General features: G+C 38.4%; 1 protein-coding gene across 3 annotated transcripts in view; it reads right to left on the bottom strand.

Moving 5' to 3' along the window:
- Nucleotides 1–2024: 2024 nt before the first annotated feature.
- LOC122452105 (complement factor H-like) overlaps nucleotides 2025–10013 on the bottom strand; it is a 55246-nt gene continuing 47257 nt past the window's right edge. For all 3 annotated transcript variants that reach the window (XM_043485481.1, XM_043485480.1, XM_043485483.1), the window contains one exon: nucleotides 2025–2161. The gene's annotated coding sequence lies outside the window, so the exon portion shown is untranslated. The remainder of the gene's footprint in view (nucleotides 2162–10013) is intronic.

Below are 10013 nucleotides of genomic sequence, written 5' to 3'. Positions count from 1 at the left end.
GTGGTTTTCTCCACTTTCATCAATTTCTATGTCAATTAAAAAATTATTTAAAAACATTATTTTAGAGATTTGCTAAAACATTTTAGGTGAAAGTTGATTATGAACAGAGTCTGTAAATTAGCACTCATCTTTACACAGAATGACAATAAATGTAGAAAAATGTTAGAACTGATATTTAAAAATCACCATTTTCTACACAACAGTGAAATAGCTGCTTGCAGCCTTGGGTCATAAATAGATTCTACAACCATTATTTAAAAATTTTGGAGAAATAATATCTACAATAATGTTAACATTTATAGCCAAGATAACTTGTCAACTGTAACTATTTCATTTAGGGTGAGAAAACCAGCTGTTACTAGCAATTCAGATTTAAATCAATTAGCACCATGGTGATGGCCATGCTTCTTAGACTAAGAAGGTCCCTTGACTTGATGCAGTACAAAGTAATAAGATATCACTTTAAATATTTTATCTTATTTATACCTCTATTTTAATAATAGTATTATACCTCTATTTAAAAATAGAGTTATAAATACCTCTATTTTAATAATAAAATTTTTAAGATATTTATAAATCTAAAATGTTTATAGTTAACTGATAAGCTTATTATGCTGTTTAAAATGTATGAACATAAAAATCACCTTTCAGACTGGTGTTGAATGTTTCTAAAGTGCTCTGTAACAGTAAAATCAGGAAAACATTACTAGACTTGGAGTTCATTACCAAATTGATCTCTAAAGCTCATGTTTTGTCACTTTGCATATTTCTTTATTTTAGAAAATATTTTGTGGTCCAAATTTGATATACATTAAAGACAGAAAAATTCAAGAATTCATGTAAGTCAAAAGAAGTTAAACACATTTTACATCTATTACCTGTGAATTCAACTCTAGCTATACTAAATATTTTCTTACATTTCTTGCCAATATTTTCTATAAAAAGTTATTCAGTGTTTAAAGCAGAGTGTCTTTATGTGTGTGTGTTTATATTTAATGTTGAATTTTTTAATCACTTATGTACCATGTTATAATAGTTATACAATGTGATTCTCATTGTTCTTTATTTGAATTATTATGTGTACTTTGATAAGCATCTTTTAAAATAATATGTGATCCAACCAGTCCAGCATAAAGGAAATCTGCCCTGAATGTTCATTGGGAGGACTGATGCTGAAGCTGAAACTCCAATATATTGGCCACCTGATGTGAAGAGCTGACTCATTTGAAAAGACCCTGATGCTGGGAAAGATTGGAGGAGGGAGGAGAAGGGGACGACAGAGCATGAGATGGTTGGATGGCATCACTAACTCAATGGACATGAGTTTGAGCAAACTCCGGGAGTTTCTGATGGACAGAGAGGCCTGGAGTGCTGCAGTGCATGGGGTTGCAAAGAGTTGAACATGACTGAGTGACTGAATTGAGCTGAAAATATTATGTATTTCATCATTTTTGGTTTATTCATCTATTGATAGATGAGCTAAAGTAAGATAAATTACTTATATTTACTTGCTGACATAAGTATGACATAGTTTACTTTTATATATTTGTCAAGTGATATTATCAATATTTTGCATTTTTCCATTTCTTTCCACACCCTTTTCCCCATGTATTCTAAAACAGGGATTCAGAAAGCCTCAGAAGTAATGGAGAAAGCTTTAAGAAAGTTAGGAAACTGATGGATGGAAGGAGGCATGGAAGTGATTGAATCTAATTTCTTGCTTTAAATGTCTCAAGAACAGGACACATAACATTTTGATTTGCCAAGTTTAATGAGATACTTTTAAGAAGTGATTCATTGGTCTCCCATCTTTCAATTACATTGTCCCCATAATATTAAACACATATCTGATTTATGATTCAAGATGAGTTAAAAAATACTTGATAAAATAAACAGAACTGAATTAATAAAGAGAAATATGAATACATGTACATATTTCAATTTTACAACTGCATTTAGTCAATGTTTTATCCACAGCTAGGATACACCATCTTTCCTCCCCAACAAGTTGTTCAAAATGTATGCTCTGGTGACACTGGACGATAACCATGTTGACACATAAATTCAATATTATCTTCTGTTGAGTAAAGTTTTGGATCGTGTTTCCATCTTAACTGTATGTGATGCTTTCTCATTGTTTCTTCTGAAATTCCACATGCCTCTAAAGTTAAAGAAAATAAACATGAACCTTTGAGTAATATGCAAATATTTTCTACAGAATTTCAAGGTTTCAAGAAATGTGGTCCAAAAATTATTCCTCAAACCTTTCCAAACCAATACACTGAAAATGTGTCATCATATTAACAAAATTAATGTTATAAGAATGAGATACTTTGTTTAATGTAATCATTAAATGTTATAACGAAAGATTCATAATGTCAGTTGTCACATGAAGAGCTTTCATAAAGGAGCCATTGTTGCTTGAACATGTAATTTTCTAACTTTATTTCTATATACAGATATTAATTCTTGGTGGTCAAGCATGCAACAGAATGGTTGTTATTTATTCCTTAAAATCCCTATTATAAACAGTTAAACATCATGCTGAGTAAAAGAATTATCCCAGGATCTGGGAGAAGTTTAAAGCATTTAACTAAGCATTTTGGTGGTTCTGACCACTCTCCATTCCGACATACTACATTTCTGTTTCCCCAAAGTTCGTAGTAGGACTGACACCGGTAGTCAACAATCATTCCTGGAGGATATACTGACTGCAGGAGTGAGGTAATGTCTCCATTGTCTATTGGTGGAGGAGGCCCACATTTTCCCTGAGAGTCTAAAAGATAATGGTGTTTGCTTTATTCAAAGAAAACCCCTACAGTATTAAATAAATAAAATAAAAATGGAGCCAAATATGTAATATCAAATCTTATGATTTCTGATGACAGAAATGATTTATAGGAGGAATTTAAATCACTTAATCAGAAATATACATTTTAAGACCTTACTTTACCCCCATGGAAGCACATAGAGTACTCTAAGAAATATGCCTGTTTTGCAGTGTTCTGATGTTTATACGTGAACTGTAAACTTCCAGATGTTCAAGCTGGTTTTAGAAAAGGAAGAGGAACCAAAGATCAAATTGCCAATATCCACGGGATCATCGAAAAAGCAAGAGAGTTCCAGAAAACCATCCATTTCTGCTTTATTGACTATGCCAAAGCCTTGACTGTGTGGATCACAACAAACTGTGGAAAATTCTGAAAGAGATGGGAATACCAGACCACCAGACCTGCCTCTTGAGAAACCTGTATGCAGGTCAGGAAGCAACAATTAGAACTGGACATGGAACAACATACTGGCTCCAAATAGGAAAAGGAGTACGTTAAGGCTATATTTTGTCACCGTGCTTATTTAACTTATATGCAGAGTACATCATGAGAAATGCTGGGCTGGAAGAAGCACAAGCTGGAATCAAGATTGCTGGGAGAAAGATCAATAACCTCAGATATGCGGATGACACCACCCTTATGGCAGAAAGTGAAGAGGAATTAGAAAGCCTCTTGACGAAAGTGAAAGAGGAGAGTGAAAAAGTTGGCTTAAAGCTCAACATTCAGAAAACTAAGATCATGGCCTCTGGTCCCATCACTTCATGGCAAATAGATGTGGAAACAGTGGAAACAGTGTCAGACTTTATTTTGGGGGGCTCCAAAATCACTGCAGATGGTGACTGCAGCCATGAAATTAAAAGACGCTTACTCCTTGGAAAGAAAGTTATGACCAACCTAGATAGCATATTAAAAAGCAGAGACATTACTTTGCCAACAAAGGTAAGTCTGGTCAAGGCTATGGTTTTTCCAGTGGTCGTGTATGGGTGTAAGTGTTGGACTGTGAAGAAAGTTGAGCACCAAAAAATTGATGCTTTCGAACTGTGGTGTTGGAGAAGACTCTGAAGAGTCTCATGGACTGGAAGGAGATCCAACCAGTCCATCCTAAAGGAGATCAGTCCTGGGTGTTCATTGGAAGGACTGATGCTGAAGCTGAAACTCCAATACTTTGGCCACCGCATGAGAAGAGTTGACTCATTGGAAAAGACCCTGATGCTGGGAGAGATAGGGAGCAGGAGGAGAAGGGGACGACAGAGGGTGAGATGGTTGGATGGCATCACTGACTTGATGGGCCTGAGTTTGAGTAAACTCCAGGAATTGGTGATGGACAGGGAGGCCTGGTGTTCTGCAATTCATGGGGTTGCAAAGAGTTGGACACAACTGAGTGACTGAACTGAACTGAAGTATTCCTTCTGCCTAATAAGGATCCTGAACAAATTACAAAAGCTAACACAGGAGACTGTGAAACAAGTATAAGTCAATCTGCTTAGGGACCTTGGGTTTCAAAGAGTTACACTGAAGAGAGTCCTCGGGGTTTTCATTTTGCCTTCTGTGTATCCTGAATGGGCCACTGAGACAGCAACCCAGAAATAATACAAGAACAGAAAGAAAAAAAGTCTCATGAAGCAGTTGATCTCTTTGAGACAAGGCCCAGAAAAGAGTAGCCTAGCAAGACACAATGTTCACAATACTGACTTAGTCTAGTAATAGTACACGAAGTGTGCACACTAAGTCCTTGTGTGCACCAGGACCCAGAGACCCCACAGAGACTAAGCCAGAATTGTGTCTGAGTGTTTCCTGCAGAAGTACGGGTGAGCAGTGCACTGCTACAGGGGCAGGGGCTCTGGGTGCAGTAGACCTGGGTATTGAGTCAGCCCTCTTGGAGGAGGCTGCAATTAACCCCACCACAGAGCCGCCAGAACTTACGGACTGTGGAAACAGACTCTTAGAGGGCACAAGCAAAACCCTGTGCACAACAGAACCCAAGAGATAGAAGCAGTGACCCCACAAGAGACTGAACCAGACCCTCCCATCAGTGTCCAGGAGTCTACAGTAGAGGCATGGGCTGGTGGTGGCCTGCTGCAGGTTTGGGGGCACTGATTGCAGCAGTGCATGCATAAGACCTGTTGAAGGAGGTCGCCATTATCTTCCTTATCTCCACCATAGTTTGACCACAAGTCAAAAAACAGGGAGGGAACACAGCCCCAACCATCAACAGAAAATTTGTCTAAAGATTTACTGAGCATGGCCCCTTCTGCCAGACCAAGACCCAGTTTCCCCCTGACTCAGTCTCTCTCATCAGGAAGCTTCCATAAGCCTCTTATCCTCATCCATCAGAGGGCAGACAGAATGAAAACACAATCACAGAAAACTAATCAATCTGATCACATGGACAACAGCCTTGTATAACTCCATGAAACTCTGAGCCATGCTGTATAAGGCCACTCAAGATGGACGGGTCATGGCAGATAGTTCTGACAAAACGTGGTCCACTGGAGAAGGGAATGCAAACCAATTCAGTATTCTTGCCTTGAGAACCCCATGAATAGTATGAAAAGGCAAAAAAGATAGGACACTGAAAGATGAACTCCTCAGGTCAGGAGGTGCTCAATATGCAGGAGATCAGAGGAGAAATAATTCCAGAAAGAATGAAGAGATGGAGAAAAAGCAAAAACAACACCCAATTGTGGGTGTTACTGCTGATGGAAGTAAAGTCTGATGCTGTAAAGAGCACTATTGCATAGGGACCTGGAATGTTAGGTCCACGAATCAAAGCAAATTGGAAGTAGTCAAATAGGAGGTGGCAAGAGTGAACACTGACATTTTAAAAATCAGCAAACTAAAATGGACTGGAATGGGTGAATTTAACTCAGATGACCAGTATATCTACTACTATGAGCAAGAATCCCTAAGAAGAAATGGAGTAGCCATGATAGTCAACAAAACCATTTGAAATGCAGTGCTTGGATGAAATCTCAAAAATGACAAAATGATTGATGTTCATTTCCAAGGCAAACCATTCACTATCACTGTAATCCGGGTCTATGCCCTGAAAAGTAATGCTGAAGAAGTTGAAGTGGAATGCTTTTCTGAAGACGTACAAGGACTTCTAGAACTAACAGCAAAAAAAATGTCCTTTTCATTAGAGGGGACTGGAATGCAAAAGTAGGAAGGCAAGAGATACCTGGAGTAATAGGCAAATTTGGCATTTGAGTACAAAATGAAGCAGGGAAAAGGATAACAGAGTTTTGCCAGGAGAACACACTGCTCATAGCAAACACTCTTTTCCAATAACACAAGTGAGAACTCTACACATGGACATCACCAGATGGTCAATACCAAATTCAGATTGATTATATTCTTTGCAGCCAAAGATGGAGAAGCTCTATACAGTCAGCAAAAACACAACTGGGAGCTGACTGTGGCTCAGATCATGAACTTCTTGTTGCCAAATTTATACTTAAATTGAAGAAAGATCTGAAAACCACTAGACAATTCAGGGATGACCTAAATCAAATCCCTTATGATTATAGAGTGGAAGTGACAAATAGAATCAAGAGATTAGATCTGACAAGACAGAATGCCTGAACAACTATGGACAGGGGTTCCTGACTTTGTACAGGGGGCAGGGATCAAAACCATCTCCAATAAAAATAAATGTAAAAAGGCAAAATGGTTGCCTCAGGAGGCCTTACAAATAGCTGAGAAGAGACACTAAAGGCAAAAGAGAAAAGGAAAGACAAAACCATTTGAATGCAGAGTTCCAAAGAATAGCAAGGAGAGATAAGAAAGCCTTCCTCAGTGATCAGTGTAAAGAAATAGAGGAAAACAATAGAATGGGAAAGACTAGAGATCTCTTCAAGAAAATTAGAGATACCAAGGACATTTCATGCAGCGAAGGGCACTATAAAGGATAAAAATTGTATGGACCCAACAGAAGTGGGAGATATTAAGAAGAGGTGGCAAGAATACAGAGAAGAACTATATAAAAAAGATCTTCATTACCCAGATAACCACGAAGGTGTGATCACTCACCTAGAGCCAGACATCCTAGAATACAAAGTCAAGTGGGCCTTAGGAAGCATCACTGCGAACAAAGTTAGTGGAGGTGATGGAATTCCAGTTGACCTATTTCAGATCCTAAACAATGATGCTCTTTAAGTACTACACTCAATATGCCTGCAAATTTGGAAAATTCAGCAGTGACCACAGGTCTGGAAAATGTTAGTTTTCGTTTAATCCCAAAGTATGTTCAAACTACCATACAATTACATTCATCTCACACTCTAGTACAGTAATGCTAAAACTTCTCCAAGCTAGGCTTCAACAGCACATAACCCATGAAATTCCTGATGTTCAAGCTGGATTCAGAAAAGGCAGAGGAAAAAGAGATCAAATTTCCAACATTCACTGGATCATTGAAAAAGCAAGAGAGTTCCACAAAATAATCTACTCCTGCTTTATTGACTACACCAAAGCCTTTGACTGTGTGGATAGCAACAAACTGTAGAAATTAAATAGATGGTAACACCTGACCTGCCTCTTGAGAAATCTGTATGCAGGTCAAGAAGCCATAGTTAGAATCAGACATGGAAGAACAAACTAGTTCCAAATCAGGAAAGGAGTATATCAAGGATGTATACTGTCACCCTGCTTACTTAACTTATATGCAGAGTACATAGTGCAAAATTCCAAGCTGGATGAAGCACAAGCTGGAATCAAGATTGTCAGGAGAAATATCCACAACCTCAGATATGCAGATGACACCACCCTTATGGCAGAAAGTGAAGAAGAACTAAAGAGTCTCCTGATGAAAGTGAAAGAGGAGAGTGAAAAAGGTGGCTTAAAAATCAACATTCAGGGAACTAAGGTCATGGTATCTGGTCCCATCACTTCATAGCAAATAGATTGTGAAACAATGGATACAGTGACAGACTTTATTTTGGGGGGCTCTAAAATCACTGCAGATGGTGACTGCAGTCATGAAATTAAAATACACTTGCTCCTTGGAAAAGACCTACCTAAACAGCATATTAAAAAGCAGAGACATTATTTGGCCAACAAAATTCCATCTAGTGAAAGATATGATTTTTCCAGTCGTCATGTATGGATGTGAGAGTTGGACTGTAAAGAAAGCTGAGCATCGAAAAATTGATGGTTTTGAACTCTGGTGTTGGAGAAGACTCTTGAGAGTCCTTTGGAATGCAAGGAGTTCAAACCAGTCAACCCTAAAGGGAATCAGTCCCGAATATACTTTGAAAGGACTGATGATGAAGCTGAAACTCCAATACTTTGGCCACCTGATGCAAAGGACTGACTCTTTGGAAAAGACCCTGATGCTGGGAAAGATTGAAAGTGGAAGGATAAGGGGACGACAGAGGATGAGATGGAAGGATGACATCACCGACTCAATGGACATGAGTTTAGTTAAGCTCTGGAAGTTGGTGATGGATGGAGAAACCTGGCATGTTGCAGTCCATGGGGTTGCAAAGAGTCAGACATGTCTGAGCAACTGAACTGAACTTATTCAGTCTAGAAACACACGATGGCAGAAACCTAAGGCCATTTCTTTCCATGCCTTGATCTACAGGGTCCAAGTAAGCAGCCTACATTTCCACCCACATAATAAGGGAACAAGAAACATCTGCCTTTTCTCCTGGTGTCAGGGGAGGCCAGGTGGGAACCTTGGATTTGCACCCTACATGGCAGTAATGGAGGCCTGATTAACGAAGGAGTCCAGTAACATCCTTAGTCTCAAGATATAAAAGTTCAAGTGTCCAAATACAGTTGAAAATCATTTATCAGGCCAAAGACCAGGTAAACCTCAAAAGAGAAAAAAAACAATCAACAGAAGACAACACTGAGATAACACAGATATTGAAATCATTGGATGATGGCTTTTAAAAATTGAGTCCAGTTGACAGAACTAGAAAATAGATTATTAGAAAACCACATGGCTCAACAATACATTGCAGATGGCAGAAGGATCAATCAGCTTGAATATTAACTAACTTTGAAAATGGACTGAAAAAAAAAAAAAATGGACACAGCTTCAAGGACCTGTGGAAAGATAGCAAAGAACTGTTGAACATGAAGTTGAAAATAAAGAATAAGAGATAAAAAATAATAATAATGGCTGAGTTCCCTATGCCATCATTTTCTGATGGTCTAAATGAAAAGGAAATCCAAAAGAATGGGCATCTGTGTATATGTGTAGCTGATTCACTTTGATATACAGTGAAACTAACACTATATTGTAAAGGAACTACACATCAAAATAATTTTTAAATAATGACTGAAAATTTCTTGAATAGGACATATGAATTCATCACTAACCAAAAACAACTACATTCTAAAACTGCTCAGTGAATTCCAAATGGGATGGGGCCAAAGAACTTCATGTCAGGATACATCATGATCAGTTCCTGTTGTGTTGTTCAGTCACGCAACTGTTTCTGACTCTTTGCAACCCCATGGATTGTAGCAAGCCAGGCTTCCTTATCCTTCATTAACTCCCAGAGTTTGCTCAAAGTCATGCCCATTCTGTGGATCATGCCATCCAACCGTGTCATCCTCTGAAGTCCCTTCTCCTCCTGCTCTTAAACTTTTCCAACATCAGGGTCTATTCCAATGTGTCAGCTCTTCTCATCAGGTGGCCAAAATACTGGAGCTTCAGCTTCAGCATTAGTCCTTCCAATCAATATTCAGGACTGATTTCTTTTAGCATTGACTGGCTTGATCTCCTTGCAGTCCAAGGGATGCTCAAGAGTCTTCTCCAGCATCACAGTTCAAAATATCAATTCTTTGGTACTCAGCCTTCTTTGTGGTCAAACATTTACATCCATACATGACTGCTTGAAAAAACATAACTTTGACAATAAGAACCTTTGTTGGTAAAGTGATGTCTCTGCTTCTTAACATGCTGTCGAGGTTTTCCTAGCTTTTCTTCCAAGGAGCAAGTGTCTTTTAATTTCATGGCTGCAGTTGCCATCAACAGTGATTGTGAAGCCAAAAAGAATGAAGTCTGTCATTGTTTCCATTTTACCCCATTTTTGCCATGCAATGATGGAACCCAAGACATGATCTTCATTTTTTGAATGTGGTTTTAAGCTAGCTTTTTCAATCTCCTCTTTCACCATCATCAAGGGGTTCTCTAATCCCTCTTTGGTTTCTTCCATTAGTGTG

This window comes from Cervus canadensis, chromosome 13, assembly GCF_019320065.1.
Source record: "Cervus canadensis isolate Bull #8, Minnesota chromosome 13, ASM1932006v1, whole genome shotgun sequence".
In the NCBI taxonomy this organism is placed as follows: domain Eukaryota; kingdom Metazoa; phylum Chordata; class Mammalia; order Artiodactyla; family Cervidae; genus Cervus; species Cervus canadensis.
Note: the sequence above shows the minus strand (reverse complement) of the source record. Positions and strands in the feature narration are given on the sequence as shown.